At 45.1% G+C, this 17,192-nt stretch overlaps 1 long non-coding RNA gene across 4 annotated transcripts in view; it reads left to right on the plus strand.

Moving 5' to 3' along the window:
* Positions 1-17,192, plus strand: part of LOC112543992 (uncharacterized) — a 61,886-nt gene that overhangs the window by 36,279 nt on the left and 8,415 nt on the right. For 2 of the 4 annotated variants that reach the window (XR_012901657.2, XR_012901660.1), the window contains 3 exons: positions 173-287; positions 6,808-7,096; positions 7,193-7,332. The exons of 1 other annotated variant lie outside the window; for it this stretch is intronic. This is a non-coding gene — a long non-coding RNA (uncharacterized LOC112543992). Of the gene's footprint in view, positions 1-172; positions 288-6,807; positions 7,097-7,192; positions 7,333-17,192 lie in introns of those variants that run through there. One more of the 4 variants, XR_012901661.2, reaches the window with a different exon arrangement.

The raw sequence follows: 17,192 nt of genomic DNA on the forward strand, positions 1-17,192 counted from the left end.
AACATTTTTCTGAATTAAAGTTGGATTACGTCTTTCTCAAGCAGCCAAGTGCCAGCCCAATTTCCTGGTGCCTCGAAAGGTTTATCCTCCAGGTATTGTCGGGAGTCAGCTGGACAGTTAGACTTCATCCAGACAGTCTGAAATTTCATCATCTGTTGTGTCTCCGATGAAGGGAGAAGACTAGTGAACTGAGTGACTCCAAACAATTGGCGAACACTTATACTAAAGGCCAGTTGGTTCAGGAACTGATGACAGCTGAAGATTGTGTGGACAAGAGCAGCTAAACAGTAAGGACCAGATTGTGACCATCTCCTACACAGATGCACAAGGGAGAAAATTCCCTTCTTTCACAGGGAATGGCCACAACTGCAATACATGCCCAACCTCCTGAAGTGACGTTAGCCAACCAAAAGGAGGTGACAGGGCTGGTCCGAGCCATTCGTGCATCCTGGGAGAGTGGCGCATGTGTAGCCTTGCCCCCAGGTGCGGGGCGCCTGCGTGGCTCCACCCTCGGACGCCTGGCGCATGTGTGGCCCCTTCCCGGGCACGCGGCGCATGTGTGGCCCCGCCTCTGGGTGCCCGGCGCATGCGTGGCACCGCCCCAGGTGCATGGAATATACCTGGTGCCACCCCCGTCTGGCCCGGTAGCCCCGCACAGTGCCCCCTACAATGGGGCGCCCCGGGCGGTAGCCCAGTCAGCCCGTAGCTTGGGCCAGCTCTGGGAGGAGAGGGTTAGGCCCTAGGCTCCCTGCACACAGCACGCAGCAGAGCTGGTTGGTCAGACAAGAGAGCACATACTGTGTCCCCCCTCTCACACATGATGGGTACATAAGCAGGCAGATTTTTCCTTTATGGCTGGGAATTCCAGGAGGTACTGCACCTCTGAGTCATATGCCTCCCGAAGCTCTGCCTGGGGTGAGGCACATGTGCACGACCCTCTGTACAGAACTCTGGCTTGTAGTTATCAGAGGGTATGTCTACACTACCCTCCTAGTTCGAACTAGCGGGGTAGTGTAGACATACCCAGAGACTCTATACCTCCCAGAGCTGATCAGAAAAAGAGTGTTTAACTTCTGGGCCAAATTCATTCCTTGTGTGACTCCAGTGAAATCAAGGGGAACTACACCATGGTGGATTGCTCCCTTTTGCCTTGAATCAGTATTCATAGGTGCTGTGCATTTGTTATTGCTTTCATTCAAAGCTTGTCGTATATGTATGTATTTCTGTACTCTGGGCTCAATGCATCTTTCTTGTTTATACGTTTTGGAAGTGATGCTACTTTGGCGCAATCCAGCACTTGTGAGAAACAGTTGTTACTGGCCCAGCGAAGAATACAGAAGAGAAAAGGCTAAAATGCAAAGAGGAGAAAGAGGGGCATGGTGATTAGATCTAGCATTCAGAGGAACGTAGGAAGTGCCATCCTGCCTTAGATAGACTATCTGTTCTTCTAGACCAGTGTCCTGAACCATGGGCTTCAGAACACAGTTCACTACAGAATTAAATATAATTTCTGTTTCAAGAAGAAAAAAGAACAGTTGTCCCCCCCACACACACACTTTTTATTTGCTACTTTGAAACTACCTGAAATAGAACAACAATAACAACAAAAGGTCGCCAGCCCAGCAATCCAGAGAAGCCTGAATCCTTGTCTGGATCCCGTGCCTGGGTGGCTCTAGTGAACCACACAGTACACTAAAAACAGATTGCTGCAACTGCAAGTCTGTTTGCGCTGAGGCTATCACATTGAAACTGAGCTCTTCCCAAGCTATTTCACTGTGAAGTTTGGGCCTGAAGCCCTTTCCGGATTGCCAAGTGCGCAGTCAGCAGTCAACACTCTCAAGATTAAACGTAGCTGTCCTAAGAGCTCTGATAATTCACGATAAGCCATACCAATGTGTAAGTGAAATACCTTCCGGGCAAGCCAGCTCCCTTGTGTTCTTTTTAAAGTTACAGTGGAGCAGAGCCTTTAAAGGGACACGCCTTTATCCTGGGGGGATGAGCAACAAGTTCCCTTCTAGTCTTTTGCACAGCTTCCAGCCCCAACACAGTTTACTTTCTCACCAGTTAGTGCTGGGCGTAGAAGGCAGGCAGCTTCCACCCTTCCTTAGCCCTGCCCTAAATAAAAAGAAAATCCTATACTTGCTAGTGCAGGTAGCAGCATGCACTGTGCATGGCTGCCTACTTTTGTTCTAGAAGTGATACATGTAAGGTAATTAGTAGTTAGCCAAATAGAAAACATGAGGTAATATTTTATAAGCTGTGAGTATATAAAAGACCATGATGAAGACTGAAAATAATCCAGGATGCAAGTTGCTAGGAGAAAACAGAGCTTCCCTCAGCTAGGAGTAAAACTGCCTCCATGCCAAACTACAGGAATTACATTCCCTCTTTCTCATCCCATGACAGAGTAGCAGCCCCACCACTCTACTGTGGAAGAGTGATCTCCATGAGTGAACACCTATGATCTCCTCCCATGTAGTCACTGCCTCTGGAAACTGTTCCAGAGGGGTAACCGAGTTAGTATGTAACAGGACAAACTTAAACAATTAGTTTAGCAGCACTTTAAAGATTAACGAAACATGTAGATGGTATCGTGAGCTTTTGTGTGCACAACCCACTTCTTCAGATGACCAGAGTGTTGGAAGTCCAGATCCAAGAATAAATAAGGGAAGGAGAAAGGGGGAGAGGAGGAAAAAAATGTAAGGGGAGAAAGAAAAAAAGACAGTGAGTAGATAAACTTCAGAGGGATAGCCAAGTGAGTCTGTAACAGGAAAAACTTAAAAAACAAAAATTAGTCTAGTAGCATCTTAAAGGCTAAATAGATACAAGAGACTGATAAGAACCATTAGTTTGCACTTGGAAAGGAAGATGGCCAACACCAGATTCTACACAGACATCAAGAACAATTAGCACCTTAATTGTTTGGTTGGTTGATAATGTGCGAGCCATCCACTATCCCAATTCAAACTATTAGCTTAAGAATTAAACTAGTGAATGAAGCTCCAGTCCTTCTCTGTGTATTTGGCTTGTGGAATTGGTCTGAAACAAAACAGCGACTTGGAGATCCATTCATGAGTGTCCAGGAAGATTAAAGTGTTCTCCAACAGGTTTTTGTGTGTTGCCTTTTCAGCTGATATGTGTCCATTAATTCTTTCTCATAGAGACTGGCCAATTTGGCCAATATACATTGCAGTGGAGCATTGCTGGCATTTGATGGCATAGATAACATTAGTGTATGTGCAGTTAAATGAGCCTCTGATTCGGTTGGGTCCAGGCTGTTGTGGTTGGGTCCAGTGATGAAAACGCTTGTGTAGATATGTGGGCAGAGTTGGCACCGGGGCTGATTGCAGGGGTTGGTTCCTGGATGAATTTTCATCACTGGACCCAACCACATCAGCCACCAAATCAGAGTCTCATTTAACTGCACATACACTAATGTGATCTATGTACCAAATAATGCAAACAGTCAGCCACCAGAGGTGGTGCTGATAGCAAGACTCCATTGTACTGTGCTTTAGAAGCCAAAAACCAGGCTTTTGTGGGTTCACGGTGCATTCTGACTTTTAAGGGAATGATTTCACTCAGAGAAACTCAGACAAATGGAAACTCTATCTCCTGTAAGACTGACTGCTATACTGAAGTAAGTAGATCATAATGGACTACCTGTAATAATGATTAAGAGACAGTGAGTCCCCACCACCTCCTGCATGCATTCAGATAGAAGAGGTGTGCCAGGGAGGTGGTGCACTACCACACCAGAAGGCACAAGGCCAGAACAGAAAGAAAAGGAAAGAACATATGAACATAAGAATGGCTATACAGGCAGTCCCCGGGTTACATGGATCCGACTTACATCGGATCCCTACTTACAAACGGGGTGAGGCAACCCCGCACTAGCTGCTTCCCCCCAGCAGACCAGGGAGACGGGAAGCTAGCGCCCCCTCCATCCCAGCAGACCAGGGAGACACGGAGCGGCTTTTCTCAGCAGACACCTCAGCTTGAGAATAAAGGACTGAGGGAAGTGAGGTGTGGGAGAATAAAACTGAGGTCTAGAGAAATGTTTGGCTAGAGTTTCCCCTACAATATGTACCAGTTCCGACTTACATACAAATTCAACTGAAGAACAAACCTACAGTCCCTATCTTGTACGTAACCGGGGGACTGCCTGTACTGGGTCTGACCAAAGGTCCATCTAGCCCAGCGTCCTGTCTTCTGATAGTGGTCAATGCCAGGTGCCCCAGAGGGAAGGAACAGAACAGGTAACCATCAAGTGATCCCCCCAACCCCATGTCACCCATTCCCAGCTTTTGACAAACAGAGGGTATGGACACCATTCTTGCCTATCCTGGCTAATAGTCATTGATGGACCTATCCTCCATTAATGTTCCCTAGCTCTTTTTGAGCACTGTTATAATCTTGGACTTCTCAATATCCTGTGGCAAGGAGTTCCACAGGTTGACTGTGCCTTTTTAAGTACTTCCTTTTTTTGTTTTAAACCTGCTGCCTATTCATTGCATTTGGTGACCCCTAGTTCTTGTGTTATGAGGAGTAAATAACTCTTCTTTATTTAGTTTTTCCACACCCATAATTGTTTTATAAGCATATACTGGACTGAACAGAGTTGCCACAGGCAATCATCCTCTTGTGGTGTGTACTGGACCCAATGGTGAGCAAAGGAAAGCCTTCCTGCTTTCAGTTATGCATCACAGATTCACCCAGAGGTAAGCATGCTCACAGTGTCCAGAGAAGATTCAACAAATCAAGGGAGTCACAAGTTACTTACCTGGTGACAACTGATTTCTTAGTAAATAACAATGTGTGCCTGCATCAGGGGGGATATGGATAGCCAATGCTCTTTACAAACAAAGGGATCATTGTGTCCTGGAACCTTCTACACAGACAATTCTCAGTTTAAGCAGATGATGCCGTTGAGGGCAGAGGAAGCAAAGGAAAGATTTGCCGTGAGTGACCTGGGATATCCCCTGCCATCCAGTCTAGGAATATATTTCCAGCTGTCCATCTTATTTGTGCTCACTGTGCTCCTCAAGACCCCCCAATCCCACCCCATGTCATCAGCTGTCCTCATATCTTCATCACTGCCACTTCTCTCATATTTGTGTTTGTCCATCCCCAAATAGTGATGGATTTGTTCCCTTCTTCACTTGCCCCATGCAGCCACTTGTGGCAGTACTTTTTGTGCCATCTCCTGTAGCGTCCCACTCATCTTTTTTCTGCTAATCCAACGCCCCATTGATCTCCAGCTCTTAAAGGCAATTCCTTTCACTGAGTTGGATGATATTATTTCCCATCCTTAATCAAAGCATGTGTTTGAGTGCAGCTTTGGGTGCCTGTGTATATCTGTGTATTTGGGAGAGTTGGTGCCCCTCTGACTAGAGATCATGAATGAGGTAATAAGAATTAGGGATGTCAATGTGTAGTTGAATACACAATTAACCAATAAACCTAGGCTTATTGGTTAATCTTATTGACTATATGCATTTCCCCCTTTGCTGTCTCTGATACGGGGCAGCAAGGGAGGGGTTGGGAGCTGGTGTCTGTGGAGCACCAGATCCAGCTTAGCTGCCTGCCTCCTCTCACCCCTGTGCTGCTGCCTCTAATAGTGAGGCAGCAGTGCGAAGAATGATGGGGACAGGTGGGAGCCGCTGCACATGGGAAATCGGCTTTTAAGCTGGCTCTCCTCGTGTCGGCTCTGCGGAACCACCTTGCCCCTCCCTTGCTGCCTCCCACAGAGGCAGCAAGGGGAGCATGCAGGAGTCAGCACGAGGGGGGAGCTGCCTGCCCCCTCCCACAATGCTGCCTCTATCAGAGATAGCAGCATGGGGGGGCAAAATGGGCTGGTGCAAAACCGCTCTGTCTGTGTCGGGCCCATGCTTGCTGTGGACAGAGGCTGCTCTGTGGGATGCCAGTGCAGCCTCTGTGGGGAGCTCAGGCTCCCTGCAGACAGGGACTGCTGCCGCCCCATGCTGCTGCCCCTGAATCAGAGGCAGCAGTGTGGGGTGGCAGGCAGGAGCTGGTCTGCACGGGAAGCTAGTTTTTAAATCAGCTCCCTTTATGGACAGGCTCCCGCCTACCAACCCACACTGCTGCCTCTATATCAGATGCAGCAGTGCAGGATGGCAGGAGCTCCCTGGAAGTGGGGCTAGGAGCACACTGGCTGCCAGTCCCACCCCCGGGGACTATCGAATAGTTGTCTAACCGGCAAAATTTGACCCAGTTACATGACTATTACACACCAACTTCCCTAAAAGAAATTGTATTGTGCTCTGACTCAATGTGTGAACAAGACCAACAACGCTCTCTTTTCCCATGCCAGCTCTGTTGCCCCACTGCTTTACTATTACACTGTGATGCACGTGTAATAGTAAAGCGCCACACTTCCTTTTTTAAAGGCTTTACAAGCTAAATAAAGAAGAGAGATGTTGAGTGAAGGAAAGGAAGCATCACAATCTTCATTTTTACAGATAATGAGCCAAGGGAGAAAAAATATCTTTCCCAAGATCACATAGTCTGTGGTAGAGCCAGGACTTGACACTATACCTCCTGAATTCCAGCCCACTGCTGTAATCACAAAACCAGTCTTCCTTTCTCCAGCTCAGCACAAATACTTGATTTACATGAGCAAAAGGGGCTATTTGTGTACATAATCTTGATATGTGCATATGTGTGAACAATTGCATCCAACTAACTGTGAAAGCCTGGCCCATAATTCTCCCACTGTTCTATGCTGATGGCAGCTCAATATTCTCCTAGAATAGGATGCTAACATTATGATTTTGTTGGTTGCAGAAGGTGCTATCCACACTTGCCCACGAAAGCTCTGGTTATGGAGTTGCTAATGCAAATGTGTTTCACTTAATTCCAAAAAACAACTACAATGATTGTTACCGTTGTGGTAATGCTGCGTCCAACCTCAAATAATGAAGAGTCCTTCTGCCGCCTGCAAGCCAATTAATAATACTGTAATTATACCTGCCACTGAGTGCTACACAGAATTCATCGTTGGAGATTGTAGTTTAGCAATGTCTTGAGAAACTCTGGACCCTTCCAGCAATCAGTGGGAGCAGCTGCAATCCCAGTGAGTAATACTTCTGTCAGCTTACAAAGAAAACACTCCAGTGAAGCTTCCTTCGACTCACCCATAAACAAACCTGCTTTATCTCTCTTTCTCCAGTCTCAGCCACCTCCGAGCCCCGCTTCCCACGTAAACACAGAGAAGTCAGAGGAGGAGTTGAAAGAACTGCACATTCCATAATCCTGTCCAGCTTCTGAGTCAGGACACCATGCCCGGGAGGACAATCTGTGAAGTACACACAAGACACCAAAGTTTCAGTGGCAAATCCAGTTTTTCTCACTACAATAGCGCTGTCAGGACAGAGGGGAAATAACATTATCAGTAGTTTTGTAACCGCTTGATTTATCGATGTTTCAAGTCAGTGCTCATTTCGATATTCACCATTCTTGGTGATGCTGGGGTGTTGTTCCGTGATGTCACAGTGGACTGTCCTTTTCCCATGAAAGGCTATCTGCTAGGGGGAAAGAGAGTGATGTTTTCCACAGCGTGGGGTTGTATTTCGAGCTGCCTCACAATGACTTTGGGGCAGCAGCGCACACCCTAGTGCCCGTGAGTCTTAATTAGTGCACACTGGATTCCACTTATTAGCAATCTCTATTCCTAGAAAAAGGTGCCATTATCCAGAAATTACCAATAAGCAGGCTTGTAGGGCTGCAGTCAATTAAGGAAACAGGAGGATGTATGGATCCTGGCTGATACACCAGGCTGTGTCCTGCCCTGGTAATACTATGTAGCCCTAGTGCTTCCTTCACTGGCTGCAGCCCTGAAAATCCGACTGCAGTTGGAGGTTTTCTTTCCAAAAAAATGTGTCAGTAAAGCAACAGGTACGTTGCCAGTGTCCAGTCCCTTTAATAGTAAAGCCAGTGGGGTATGATTGGTTCCCAGAAAAGTGTTCTTATTAAGCAAAAGTAGTTAATACCGGGATGGCTAGTAAGTGGAATCCCCTTGAAGTGCTGAATAGGGTTGGTCAGTTTCTTACAGCTCATTAGAATGCTGCAGCAGAACTGCTCATTGATGATCTCATGTCCACCCCTCCATTCCTGATAGGGACAGATTGCAGCCATTGGCTTAAAACTAGCAGTCTGAGGCTTAGAAGACTTTTAGGTGGTTGCCCTGCCTGACCTTTGAGACCTGCTCTAGAAGCCTTGTGCTTACATACTGCCTGCTAGTTAGCATTTCCACCCATTGATGATTAAATGATTTCCAGTTAATCATGTCACTGCTGTAGCGAGTCTTGATACATGGAATTTGCTTCCCATAAAATCTAACTCATTTGATGCCTTTAGGTTTCCCCCCTGATGTCCCCTCCTAAAATCCATCTCATTTGATGCCTTCGTAAGACTTTTTATTGCAAAGGTGTTCATACAATGACACTCAGTCCTATATTTATGACCATCTTTTTCAGCATCTTTCCCTTTTTAAACTCAATAAGGAGCCCTCATTTGCTTCTACTACTATTAAGTCCAAACCTCAGCTGGAGACATCAGTGGATCTACACTAATTACACCAGCTGAGGACCAGGCTAATAAGTGTTTATTAAGTAGGTGGTATTTTATGGTGTTTTTATTTTATTGCATTTAGTTAATATTCTATTGTGTAGCTATTAATGTGTTTTGGCTACAAAGCACATGCTATAAAAAATAAAACGATTATTGCTCATTATCATCAATTGCAAGAACACGCAAAATGTGCTAGGCATTAGATAGAGACAATCCCTGCCCTGAAGCCATATAAAGACTAAGGCTATGTCTACACTACAGGATTTTTGCACAAAAACTCACAGAGAGTCTACACCTCAAGAAAATTTACAGTAAAACAGCAGAACAGAGGGCTTTTGGCAGTAGAGTTATTCCTCTCCCCAGAAGGAATAACTCCTGTTTGAACTATAGCTCTTATGCAAAAAAGTGTGTGTGGATGCTCCGCAGGGGTTTTTGCGCAAAAAGAGCCAATCAGAAAAAGCACAGGTGCTTTGATGGCCATTCTGTGAATGGCAATCAGAACTTTCTTGCACAAGAGTGTCCATGCAGCGTGGATGCTCTCTTGCGCAAAAGCACATCACTTTTGCAATTTCCCTTTTGAGGTGTGGACGTGCTTTTGTGCAAGTTTTTGCAGAAGATCTCTTCCACAAAAAGCTTCTTGTGCAAAAAGCCTGCAGTGTAGACATAGCCTAACAAACTACAAGCAAAACTAAGAGGGGAAACAACATAAAAACAAAGTGGTAAATATAATGTCTAGGTGAGTTTTGTTTGGTAGATACTCCAGGCTATATTTCAGTTGTAGTATTTCTGTTCTGAACATTTAGATTCTTGAATGGATATATTAATCTAATCATCATTTGTCCTAAACTATTATGTGGCTGGCTGTTCTGAATAAAAATGTGCACCATGTTCCACTCCAGAAATGGCTGCATTTAAACAGTTAATGAAAGATTTTGCCTCTTGGGAGTTACAGTGGAGATTCTATTTCATTTTACTAGGTCTAAATTCTATATAATATGTAGGAGGGATGGACAAACCATGGTAGACTTGGAAATTGATTTGGTCTCACCTACAAACAGATCAGGTTTAGGAGGGGTGGGAATCTTCTATTTTAAATATCAGAGAGGTAGCCGTGTTAGTCTGAATCTGCAAAAGTGGCAAGGAGTCCTGTGGCACCTTATAGACTAACCGAAGTGTTGGAGCATAAGCTTTCGTGGGCAAAGACCCACTTCGTCAGATTCTATTTTAAAAACACTTTTTCCACAGCAGGATACAAGTAAATCCAGCTGAGCTCCTCTTTCTGCCTTTCCTGACCACAGATGATCAACTACTAATTCTGAAAATGAATTATGTGATAGAAATAGAAACTGATCATCAACTGCAGCAGTCTTAGTAGAGACCATAAGATGCCACTTTCTTGGGGTCCAAAGCAGCAAAGAGCTGAATTCCAACTTTTCTTCTGATGGAGTTAAAAGGCAATCAACATCTCACAACAGATGTTCAGCATCTTGTATGGTTGGATCTTGTATAATTAATCCTAAATCACTTCATATAACTCCTTTTCTAGAAGCTTAATCCAGGAAGATGCTACATGCCTCCTATGAGGTGCATTGAACCTTCAATGTTCCTGGGACCCAGATGAATAGCTACACAATTGAATTCAGAATGTGTGTGTGTGTGTGTGTGTGAAAAGGTCTGTCCCCCTACCCTGGGGAGCCCCCTTCCTTCTCGGTCCCTGTCTCGGACCTCCTGACCGCGCTCCCTCAGTCAGCATGGCCGTGAACATTTTTTTCCGCGATCGCCCCACTTGCGGGTTGAGGGGGGCCTAGGCCCACCCTCTCTCCAGGCCCCAGCCCAGGGCCCTAAGGTGGGGGTGCTCCTTCAGTGCGCCACCCACCTGGCTGACGGGGCTAAGTTCTCTGTCCGCCTGCTCTGGGCTACTTCCTCACCCCCTGGCTTCTCCTTCAGCCTTCCGCTCTTTTGTCCTCGGTCCTTCCTCCACGATCCCTGCCTCCCGCCCTTTGTCCTCCTCGTCTTCCCTTCTTATGGCAGCTGCTCCCCACCTTGCACCTGCACCGGCGTCCAGGGCCCGTTTCCCTTCCCCGCCCCCAGTATCCTCGCCTGACCTGTGTCCCATTGCGCTGGCGTCGGCATTGCAGTGCCTGGCGTCCAAGGTGCCTGCGCAGCCCGGGGTCGGGCTGCCACTCGCCGGCTCTGCTCCTGCTGCCGGCTTTGCTCTCGCCGCGGCCGGGGGCAGGAGCAACTCACCCCGCTCTGTGCAGAGGTCTAGTGGCGGGGGTGTGTTTAGTTCTGCGACTCCATCACAGTGTGTGATGGGGATAATAATTCTTCTCTTCTCTGTTTAGATTGTAAGCACTTCAGAGCAGGGATCGTCTCTTACTTGTGTATGTACAGTGTGTAGCTGTGACAGTCTGTATCCCCATGTTCACCCTTTTTAAAAGACTGTGATAAATTTTGTATAAAATATGCCTTGTGAGATATCATTTGAAAACTCATAATTTGCTGATTATTATTGTCCTGGTAAAATACACATGACAATATTATAACTTTTCATATAATATTCTACTGAGAGTAAGGGATTACTGCATTACAGGGAGGAGGCTGTTCTAGATTTGATTTTGACAAATATGGAGGAACTGCTTGAGAATTTGAAAGTAGAAGCCATCTTAGGTGAAAGTGATTATTAAATTAAAAGAATTAATGATTCTAAGGAATGGTAGGATGTAATCAGCACAATAAAGATAATAGATTTCAAGAAAGCAGACTTTAGCAAACTTGGGGAATTGGTAGGTAACATCCAATGGGAAGCAAGTCTAAGGAGAAAAACAGTTCAAGAGAGTTGGCAGTGTTTCAAAGACACATTATTAAGGGCACAAGAGCAAACTATCCCACTGAGTAGGAAAGATAGGAAATATGGCAGGAGACAACCCTTACTTAACCAGACATTTAATGATCTGAAACTTAAAAAAAAATCCTATGCTAAGTGTAAACTAGGTCAAATTACAAAGGATGAATATAAACACAACAAGTACATAGGGACAAAATTAGGCCAAACCATATTAAACAGCTAGGTATATAAAGGGTAACAAGAAAACATTCTACAAGTACATTAGAAGCAAAAGGAAGACAAAAGATAGGGTATACCCATTGCTCAGTGAGCAAGAAAAACAACAACAGAAAATGTGAAAATGGCAGAAGTGGTAAATGACTTGACTTTTTTGTTTCATTTTTCACCAAAAGAGTTAGAAGTGATTACATGTCTAATATAGGGAGTGTCTGTGAAAATGAAGTGGGGATCAGAGGCAAGAATAGGGAAAGAACAAGTTAAAAATTACTTAGACAAATTAGATGTTCCCAAGTCACCAGAGCCTGATGAAATACATCCTGGCATACTCAAGGAGCTGACTGAGGAGATATTTGAGCCATTAACGATTATCTTCAAAAAGTCATGGAAGACGTGGGAAATTCAACAGGACTAGGAAAAGAGCAAATATAATGCCAATCTAAGGACAACTCAAAGAATTACAGACTAGTCTGCTTTTCTTAAATACTCAGAAAGATGATATCTAACATCCCGACAAGATAGAAAAGGTGTGAGAACCACAACGGAGGTGCCCACACTGAAAGGAGGCTGGTAGGTCCCCTTGGTTGTTTCATTTTTCAGAGACCTTAGGGAATTAATGAGAGGAAAGCCGTGCAGAATATTATGCCCCTCGTTCAAGTGAGATGCATATGTAAAGACTAGCCAAATGTCTTCCTCTCCTTGCACAAAATTATTGACACTTTTCATTGACACTGAGGATTAAGTTTGGATTTAGTACTGAAATCCACACAGTACAGCAACCTCGTGAGCTAGTCTGGTAAGATTTCAACCCAAAGTGGCCTTAAGGCGGTAATGGGGAGGGACAGAAAGGATCACATGCCCCTCCCCAAACGCTGAGGGAGGCAAAGGACCAGCAGCCAGAGCCAGACGGGAAGAGGTGGGGCCAGACCCTCTCCTCTTCTGGCCAAGTTGCTCAGTGCAGTGGCTGCACTCTCCTCACACAGGCAGCTTCCAGCCATGATGTCTGCCTGCATGGGCAGGCAGGCACTGAGGCTGTAGGCTCCCTGGGAGAGTGCATTAGTGGATCCCCATGCCAAGGAGACTGGAACCAGCACCACAGGAGGAAAGCGTGGCCTCCCTCACCCGCAAGGTACTATGGGATGGGGAGACAACAGGGAGAGCATGAGGACCCTAAGCTGGGGGCAGGACGGAGACAAGTAACTTAGGGGAGTGTCATGTGGAGGGGTTACATCCTTCTCTTTAGTTGGTGCCCCCTTTGTGTCCCTACTCCCTACTCACCACCTGACCTCGCAGAACTGCTGCCATTTTGAATGGGGTAAATCCCAGTTTATCTTGTGCCAAAATCTCATGAGAATTGTAGGGGGGTTTTGTGTGACTGCAGATGCATCCAAACTAACTGGAAAAGAGTTCACATCTACTTTTGGCACCTGTTAGTGTATGTGTACACTGCCAAAGGTGGGGCCATGAGACAAGCTTTAGGAAAACTATTTTCTTATTCTATAGCTCCTCTTTCAGCCTTAGAAGACAGTGATCCTTTCCGCGAGTTCCCTGCCATTCTCACTTGACAACAGTGGCACTAAAATAAAACCACTGAGCAGAATTTGGACTCAAATTGAGCATCAAGGGAGTGTGAATTTGAGGTTCTGGGTTTTGCCCATCTCAAAAAAAATATGAAAAACCACCACACGTAAATATATCAAGCTCTCCTCTGTCTCTCTGAATGGTGCCTGCTGGGTGTAGTCTTCATAAATCAGATGCCATACATGAAACATGTGCCGCTCAGTGCAGAGCACTTCATTTATAGCCACCTAAGTTAGGCAGGGCTGCCGCACCAGCTCATCAACCAAGGTACAGGACAATAATGCTCAGGAATCAGCTTCAGTTTCAGCAATTAATGTAGCTTGGGAGACGCCCGTGCCTGGAGCTCTTTTGTTACACTCTAAAAAGCTGCTGAGTGTGGCTGAATGGTGGATGACACACAAGGCTGTTGTATTATGTATTTTACACAGGAGGCATTTGATCCAGGCCTCAGTGGTGGACATGGGGATACTGTACTTCGTTCCTTAAAAACACACTGTGGATTTGATAAGGGCAGGTTAATTACAACGTTTGCTTACAAGCAGAGAAAATAGGGGCCTGATCTTGCCTTCCTTGGATACTCCCAACTCCCACTGACTTCATCAGTATTGTGGTACGACTCTGGGTTTTTAAGGGGGGAAATAGTTGGGCTGTTTCTACGTAAAGCCCCAGCACATATATGCCAATGTAGGTTTTGGTTAGCTCACTGCAGCAATTCCCACAGTTTCTGCAGCACAGGTGCACAGACTCAACATCGTAGGATAGGACACAACTTCTCTGAAACACAACGTCCCAAGTACCTTTACTCTCTTACTTCTACAGGACAAATATAATCAGACAGGCAGCACTTCGGAGACTGGAAGGTTTCTTTAAACCATATTTCATTGGGGAGAGCTTTATCTCATACTGCTCAACAGCAACCCCTCTGGCAGAGTAAGGAAGTGTTCCATAACTTCTGAAGCATTAAGGGCCCGACTACTTGTCAGGATCCTGAAGTTTGCTTAAAATATTTTCAATCAATGAAAAAAGCAGGTGGTTCTTTTTTTTTTTTTTTATCTGTGGAAGCCTTCAGAACATTTTACAAACCACAGAGGAGTGTCAGAACAGGAATTACTGGGAAGGCTGGCGCAACCTCTTTGAAGCTATCAAAATCTATGGTCAGTTCCATCAGAAGTGCAGGATACTGGAGGTTTCAGTCAAAGGGAGCGTTGAAGGTACAAGCAATTCAGGATTGGCTCCAACATCTTACACAGGGCCTGATCCAGTGTCTACTGGAGTCAGTAGAAAGACTTCCCTCCATCACCTCCTATTGACTTCAAAGGGCTTTGGAGGACAGAGGGGAAAAAAGTAGAGTTGAACTGATGTTAAATTGCTCCATGTGTTATGTGTTCAGCTGCTGCTGACACAGAATGGCAAGAGCAGGGGGGAAAATCACCTGCAATTCAACTAGATTACATACTTTGGGAGAAAAGGAAAACTACCACCTTCTGAAAAGGAAAACAAGCCTCCATTTGCAGGCCCATCCATGCAGGCTGAGGAGAGAGCGGACACAAGACGGGTTTCACTTTTCTAAAATTACTTTTTAACCAACTTGCTTGCACTTGTCAGGGATAAACTGACAGCTTGCTATAATCCCAGGGTTCCAGAGGGCAGTTCCTCCAGGAGCACCTCTCACACCCAGGTCTGGAGGAGTTAGTCTTAATAAATACGATGTAACCAAAGTCAGCCTAGAATGAAAGATCAAAAGCTTTACCCGTCATTCCGATCCATGGGAACGGGGAGTGCAGCTGTGCACATGAAAGGGTTACACCCAGAAATGAAATACACATGCCAGCCAAGATAAAAAAAATTGTTTATAATCGCAAATATTCATGCCTCCCTCATCCATGTTGAGATGCAGAAGTCCTTCCCTGATAACTCTTCCAAATTAATTTTTCACTGTGTCCAGAAGGTAATTTTTCATAGGATTGGTCCCTCACAAAGCAAAACTGAAAATTACAATTCTGCTGTCTCTGGATGATACGCCTGCCAGTCCAAACATGCTCTTGAAAAGATCTAATTCCTTTGATTCAGAGCCAACTTCCCTGCTCACCTCTCATAGGAAGAACGTGATGGCTTTCCAGTTTCTCACATATCAGGGACCCAATATATAAAATCTCAAGAGGTTTTCCTCAGAATTTTCATCACAAAGGAAATGTGTTTATAAGTAAAACAAGTTCATATTTCTTGCCCCTCCCAGTCTACAAGTGAACTTGTTATTATGCTCCCCAAGAACTTAACAAGGACAAAGAGATGGGACAGAGACATATATAAAATGGTATCTCTGATTTTGAGACAAACTCAGCACCCTCCAGTCCTCTTGGGAACACTCTATTGCCCTCACAGGATTGGACCCTTTGGAGGATAATGTTCATGATAGATCCAAGAAGAAATGAAGCAATAAACTACACTGTAAAGCTTCTAGTTAAATGCCTGAGGGAACACAAGGCTTTGTTAATAACAGAAGCCATTTGCTGAGAGTATACACAAACACCACAACAGTTCTTCGCAGCATATGATATTGAAAAATAAGACAACAAGCTACTGCACACACACAAAAAAGTTACTTTGCTTTCCTTGGGATAGGTTGGAAGTGTGCTGCTGTCTTTTAGACTTTCCAGTGATGTCAGTTTGGGGCATGACTTAGGAGACTAATTATTCAAGACTAAAAGATTATCTAATGCTTGCTGGGTGTGGCCTATGTGGAAAAGAAGTGCTATGAATGGATTCACACCAGAGCAGAGTAGGTTCTTAGTTATACCCGTGCACCTGTTGAAGTCACATATATAACACTGGATAACTCATCTCTTGTCTGTGCAGCAATCTACTTCAGTTATGCAAATAGCATAGCTGAAGTCAACATACTCGCCACGGCATCTAGCATGCAATAAAGTCAGCAGGGGCTGCTCTCCTGTAACTGCCGGCTACTCTTCTCATCTTGATGGAGTACTGGCATCGACAGGAGCATGCACAGAGATCAATTTATCACACCTACATGATAAATCTTCGGCCAGTGGACTGATTGCTGCAGTGTAGTGTAGACAAGGCCTTATTCACACTATTGACCAAGTGCCACTTTTAGTTACACCTGACTTCAGTGCTCTCCTGTCATAGTAATGCTTTTTCACCAACTGTGCAAAAACTTCAAGTACTGCTGTTACCTTGTTCTCCCCACTCCCATCCATTTGTTTGTTCCATCCAGGGCTTGTCTCTTGTCACTGACCAACACTGTAAGTTCTTTGCAAGAGGGACTGGCTTTTTAATATGTGTTAGTACAGCACCAAAGGCCAATGGTTCCTGATTGGGTCCCCCATGTGCTACTGTAATACAAATGATGAGAAATAATTAGCAGAGCTGAGTAAGAAAGACGGCACAGAGCCCGCTTTTCCAATTCCGTGCTAGCAGACTTTCATTTCATGAATCCTAAATTCACACATTTTTAAAAGCCAAACTAAACAAAAGTATTCACAGATTTGACATGGTGGCCCAGTGTCTTGTCAACATATAGGGTGCTAGAACTAAGCGTGTTGCTGCAGCCCCTGGCTTCAAGCGGCTTCCATCATATCCAGGGTTTGCAGTTTGGTTCAATGGCCCTCAGCACCTCAACTCTACAAAGAGTTCCAGCGCTCCTGTTTCAACATTTATTTTATGATGCATTATGCTGCTTCTGACTGCAGCCTGGACACGCCTAAGGCACATGTGGTACAACCAGCATCTTTTACAGTGCTCATTGTTTTGCAAATGTTAACTTGATGCAATAACTTGAGAGCCACACAATTTAAGATTTATATGTGAAGGCTGCTATAATTTGAACCATCTACCTATGGTTCCAGATAAACCTGAGCTAAGCATCCACTGCTGCCCAAGTGAAGCTCCAGAATACAGGTATTGCTATAGCAGCTCTGTGCCATTAATGGAT

Source organism: Pelodiscus sinensis, chromosome 2 (genome assembly GCF_052426305.1).
Source record: "Pelodiscus sinensis isolate ZL-2025 chromosome 2, ASM5242630v1, whole genome shotgun sequence".
NCBI lineage: Eukaryota > Metazoa > Chordata > Testudines > Trionychidae > Pelodiscus > Pelodiscus sinensis.